The sequence below is a fragment of the Apium graveolens genome, chromosome 10, assembly GCF_009905375.1.
Source record: "Apium graveolens cultivar Ventura chromosome 10, ASM990537v1, whole genome shotgun sequence".
Taxonomy (NCBI): Eukaryota; Viridiplantae; Streptophyta; class Magnoliopsida; order Apiales; family Apiaceae; genus Apium; species Apium graveolens.
Genome location: NC_133656.1, coordinates 157,356,417 through 157,362,613, shown reverse-complemented (window position 1 = coordinate 157,362,613; position 6,197 = coordinate 157,356,417). Strand labels below are relative to the sequence as shown.

General features: G+C 37.6%; 1 non-coding gene across 1 annotated transcript; it reads left to right on the top strand.

The window, feature by feature from the left end:
* The first annotated feature begins 1,003 nt into the window (after nucleotides 1–1,003).
* On the top strand, nucleotides 1,004–1,110 carry LOC141694432 (small nucleolar RNA R71). The gene has a single exon (XR_012563739.1). It is a non-coding gene; the product is annotated as a small nucleolar RNA R71 (small nucleolar RNA).
* Nucleotides 1,111–6,197: the final 5,087 nt, after the last annotated feature.

Sequence of the window (6,197 nt, the reverse complement as noted above, 5' to 3'; positions counted from 1 at the left end):
AAGTTTCTTGAACACCTCCAGAAACTTACCGAACTGCTTATCCAGCTTTTATTGTTGCAATCTCTTAGGGAAAGGTGGTGGAGGATAAAGTTGTTTCTCCCCTGTATTACCCTCAGGCAGAGTATGTTCAACAGTAGTCTTCCTTGGTTCCGCCGCTTTCTCCTTTTGCTTTTCTTCTTCATCAACAACTTCAGCTTCTTCGTCTTTCGCTTTTTCAGCATCATCAACTTTTCCAGACCTTAAGGTAATAGACTTGACTTGCTCTTTAGTTTCCTTCCTGCCTGGCACTTCAGTATCACTGGGAAGTGTGCCAGGTTGACGATTGAGCACTGCATTGGCTATTTGACCGATTTGATTTTCCAAGATCTTGATAGAAACATCCTGACTTTTGCACAACAGCTTGAGTTCCTCGAAATCAGCACTAGAAGGTGGAGCAACACCTCCTTGTTGAGGATATGATTGCCTTTGAGCATAATGTTGTGGTTGCTGGAATCCAGGTGGATTAAACTGTTTACTTACGCCTTGATGATATGGTTGCTGGATAACATTCTGAGTATTACTCCAGCTGAAATTGGGATGATTTCTGTTGTTATGATGATAAGTAGCTGGCACAGGCTGCTGCAGATGCTGATAATTGTTCACATACTGAACAGATTCATTAACAAGAGAACACTGATCCGTATCATTAGAACCTGCACAAAGCTCACAGACCATAGCTATATGATTGACTCCATAGGTGGCTAAAGAATCGACCTTCAAAGATAGCGCTTGAAGCTGCGCTGCAATAGCTGTAGCTGCATCAACTTCCAGGATACCTGCTACCTTCCCATGAATCATCTTTTGAGTTGGGTTTTGATGCTCATTTGCAGCCATAGTTTCAATAAGATTATAAGCCTCAGTATAGCTTTTGGCCCACAAGGCGCCTCCAGCTGCTGCATCGAGCATGGGCCGAGATTGGGCCCCCAAACCATTATAGAAACCAGTGATCACCATCCAGTCAGGCATACCATGATGTGGACACTTTCTCAACATCTCCTTGTAGCGCTCCCAAGCTTCGCACATAGATTCTGTTGGTTGCTGCGCAAACTGAGTAAGAGCACTCCTTATAGCTGTAGTCTTCGCCATTTGATAGAACTTCACCAGAAACTTTTGCGCAAGATCTTGCCAAGTAGTGATGGACCCGGCTGGTTCAGAATGTAACCAGTCCTTAGCTTTATCCCTTAGAGAGAATGGGAAAAGCCTCAGCTTGATAGCCTCATCAGTCACACCATTATATTTGAAAGTACTACAGATCTTGACAAAATTCCTGATGTGCATGTTGGGGTCTTCAGTCGCAGCACCTCCGAAAGAAATAGAATTCTGCACCATCTGAATAGTGCCCGGCTTGATTTCAAAAGTGTTGGCCTGAATAGCCGGATGAAGGATGCTTGACCGAATGTCATCAATTTTAGGCCGAGAAAAGTCCATAAGAGCTGGATCTGCCGGAACTATACGATCACCCATGATTACTGGTTCTTTCTGCTCACTCTCTTTATCCGAATCTTCAAAATCTATCTTCTCCGGAATATCAAGAACTGAGTCTGTCTCCTCAGCCGTATCTAAAGTCCTCTTGCGAGTACGAGAACGTGTTTGCATAAATGCTCGCTAAAGTACCTGAAACACAACCGGAAACAATAAGTAACACGTCTTAATCAATGAGTCCTAATGACCACTGACGGTAAGTACATAAACTAAACAAATACGCCGAGTCCCCGGCAGCGGTGCCAAAAACTTGTTAGGTGGAAAGACACGCGCTAATAATTCACGCAAGTATACGCGTTCGCAAGTAATATAGAATAATTTCTAGTTCGTTCCCACAGAGACTCAGACTAATTATGTTCAATTAACACTTACTCACCAATATATGATTACTTCTCAATGTCAAGACAATAACACGTAGATTTGATTAACTAATTATTAACTATAATTAACTACGAGAATTAAACACTTAATTGATACTTGAATTGACAATATTAAACACACATGAGATCATAACTTCATTACTACTTCCTTCAATAGATATTGTTATTACCTTTAGCATGTAACGGTGATGATATTAATCAAACAACACGAAACCGATAAAAGCCAACTTTCGTTGTACTAATACCATTCTACCAAACATCCATAATTAAGATAGAAGTTGAATAGGCATCAATTATGTTGAGACCCTATATGTTTACAGAATTTGACAACATAACGATTTAAGCACAAGTTATTCCTTATGATTACACAGGGCAAGTAAAACGGCTGGAGTTACCCACTAATCATGCATACACATACATGAACCTATGCTAGCATGACAAGTTCTAAACCTCAAGATCCATTGTCGCTTTACAAGAGATTAATACCCTATCTTATATGTTCGCGACGCACATAAGACGAATAAGCACAACCAATACTAGATATCATACAATCATCACACACTAAGGTATTAAACAACTAACTAAAGAATTCCATAGTAAATCCGTTATGACCACATGATCACGATTAGCCCATGATTGAACTCATCGTCACCATGGGTTCATATGAAAACATGATAATAATACACGAGAATAACTAATAAAAATACTTATTAAAACCAGAGTACGTCACAAGAGTAATAAGGTTCAAAGTAAAGAAAACTAGCATCCACTGATACAACGAATAAAAGAATCACAAGAAAACTATGCTTTCTCTTCTTCATTATGATGTGCTAAAACGGTCTTCTTCCTTCTCTCCTTACTCCTTGATTGATATCATGATTCTCTACATGTGAAACGTCTCTGAAAACTACTTATATAGAAGCCCCACAAGTCCCAGCTATCTCAGAAGTCGGAAGTCCAACATAATCAGGAGTCTAAAAATCAGTATCTTATTTTATGCCCCTGAGCGGCGGCCCAACAATCCTGAGCGGGCGCCCAGCTTCCTGAGCGGCCGCCCAGCCAGGCTGAGCGGGCGCCCAACACCTTACTGGAAAATTTATTAATTTGCTCCTGTTTTCTGCTGCGTTCTGCTCCTAACTTCCCACTTGCAATACCAAGCACAAACTTAGGCTTATTCCTGATGAAATCTCCCCTCAAACACAAGTAATACCCTGAAATGCACAAATACTAGAAAAACGCATCAAATACACAAAATACTTGATTTCAAGACATCAATTCAAGCCATTATAAGACGTTCTAAGTGGTATAAAATACCACTTATCACATAATCAAAATCAGTTTGATTAATGAGAGCATACCCGATTTGTTGACTGAGTATGGGGATTACATCAAAATTAGAACATTTGTTGGCGAAGGTCTTTGTAATGCAGTCAAAGAAGAAACTCCATTCCCTCCTTATGTTGGATCTCTTCAATTGACCCAAATTTGCCAATGTCTTTTCATACCCCAGACTGGCCATCATATTTTGAAGAACTGGCTCCTCAACAGTTGTATAAACGCAGTTCTCAGGCAGCTGTAGTGCTTACAAACTGTAGCCAACGTCACGACATGCTAATCCTCCCCTGTTGTAAAGATAATACTTGGGGACCCTTGAGCACCACCATCATCATAGATTCCACTTCTCCAAAACTCCAGCACTTGGGTTCCAGAGATTACTTCAGGTTGGGTCAAAACATACCCAATATCAGAATTAGCAAGGAAATCCTGAATAAAGTGAAGTTCCGATGGAGCTTCAACCTTGTTAAGAATAGACGAGTAGTTGTTAGGAACAAACTTAGCTCCATTGAAAATCAAGTCTTTTGGTGCCATCTCTGAAGAAATTAAGTGAGAAAGATATTGTTTGCAAGGTGTTTAATAAAAGTCCTGAAAGAAAACGCTTCAGAGAATATTAGAGAGAGAGAGAGAGAGAATAAAAGAGATTAAGAATAGAAAAGTAAGTAAAAGATTAGAAAATCTTTTAACTCCCATATATATATACTCTCTCCACTCAACAGTTATATTTTTGAAGCATGAGATACACTTTACACCTGGCAACGTGTGAACAGTCAGTAAACAGTTAAAACATGAGTTAATGAGCACGTAAAATAAGCAATAATTATCGTGCACATGCAGTTTTTCAGGACAAACACATTTACCACTAACCCATAATGATTATGACTGTTTTTATCTTACCCAAATATATTCTGATTTAAATATGATTGTTTCAGTTTTAACCACAAATAAGTCAAGTAAAGAACAATGCCACGTAAGCATCAAGCATTCCATCAGGATTTAATATCAGAACTTAACTTATATCAGATTTTAACAGTCATCAGAATATGGCTTCCGAACTCAAAAAGTGAATATCTTTTTCTGTGATTCTTCATACAAATACTGACTTATTTTCTTCAGAGTTTAATCATTAGAACTTCCATCAAAACTTGTCCTCAGAATTTATGCAAATGACACTTAACTGTTTGACAGAAATAACTTAATCACCACAGTAATTTTCATCATTCATATGGAGTGAAAGTGTGTGCATTCAGTAAAATATCAGATAAAGATTAAAGTCTGATAAACTTCAGTACATCTTAGAAATAAGGCATAACTAAGAAAAGTGCTTAAAATCTGTCATCAATCATGAAGTCTACTATAGAACAAATTTATGCAAGAGTCCACCTCAACTGTTTGTGCTCATTTTATGCATCTTTTGAAATTCCTTTTTACAGTGGCTTCTCAGTGTAAGTGAGTCACGACTGCTTATCAGAATTTATGCTGTTGTCATAGTATTTTTCCAGTAATCAGAGAATGTGAAAAGTCACCAAGAAAATTTATTTGCTTTTTAAATGCATATTACTTAATACCAGCAATGCACTTGGGTCTTCCCTTTCACATATTTACTCTAGATCTCAAAGGAGTACCTGACTTGTATTTTCTTTTCTTTTCTTTTCTTTTGATAAGTGAGGCTTATCAGCATTTAGTTCATTCTTAAGATTTACTGACATCAGAATCTGACAGATAAGAAGCAAGGATCTAGTTTGTGACTTAGTAATAAGATACACAAAGTAAACTTGACTAACCTCAAAATCAGAATTTGCTTGTGTTAATGAGTTTCCACATAAACAACTAATTCAAACATGGGATTTCTAGTATGTTAAAGACTAATAGGTCAGCATCTAGCACAGTTATCCTCATTGGATTGAATAGTCACAGAACATTCAAAACACTATCAGAGTTTAAAGATCCACATCAGATAATAATCAGTATATAATGAATTTCAATTAAAGAACAGATTTCATGAAGATAAGACAATTTGTAAACACTGATCATAAAGTCTGATGCATGAGAACAAAAACTAAGCAGATTTAGAGAAAGAACCTGAAACCATTCCAAGTTCATTTACCAGTCTTATAAAAGTAGCTTCACATAGTGGTTTTGTGAAGATATCTGCTAGTTGTTGATCTGTTGGAATAAAATGCAATTCCACTATACCTTCCATCACATTTTCCCTTATAAAATGGTACCTAATGCTTGTGTGCTTTGTCATTGAGTGTTGAACTGGATTACCTGTCATAGCAATAGCACTTTAATTATCACAGTAAATAGGGATTTTAGAAAATTCTAACCCATAATCCAGTAACCGATTCTTCATCCAAAGAATCTGTGCACAACAACTTCCTGCAGCAATATATTCTGCTTCTGCAGTTGATGTGGAAATTGACTTATGTTTCTTGCTAAACCAAGAAACCAATCTGCCTCCAAGAAATTGGCAGCTTCCACTAGTGCTTTTCCTGTCTATTTTGCATCCTGCAAAATCTGCATCTGAGTAACCTATTAGCTTAAAATCTGATTCTCTAGGATACCACAATCCCAGATCAGCTGTACCCTTAAGATACTTGAAAATTCTTTTCACAGCTATTGAGTGAGGTTCTCTTGGATCAGCCTAAAACTTGCACAAAGACAGTTAACATACATGATATCTGGTCTACTTGCAGTTAAATAGAGTAATGAACCAATCATACCTCTGTAGTTAGTAATATCTACTGATGAGCCAATATCTTTATCTAATTTGGTTGCAGTGGCCATGGGAGTGGATGCAGTTGAACTATCTTACATTCCAAATTTCTTCAATAAATTTCTGGTGTACTTGGATTGACAGATAAAAGTACCTTCTTCATTCTGCTTGACTTGAAGGCCCAGAAAATAACTAAGTTCTCCCATCATACTCATTTGATATCTTGACTGCATTAGCTTTGC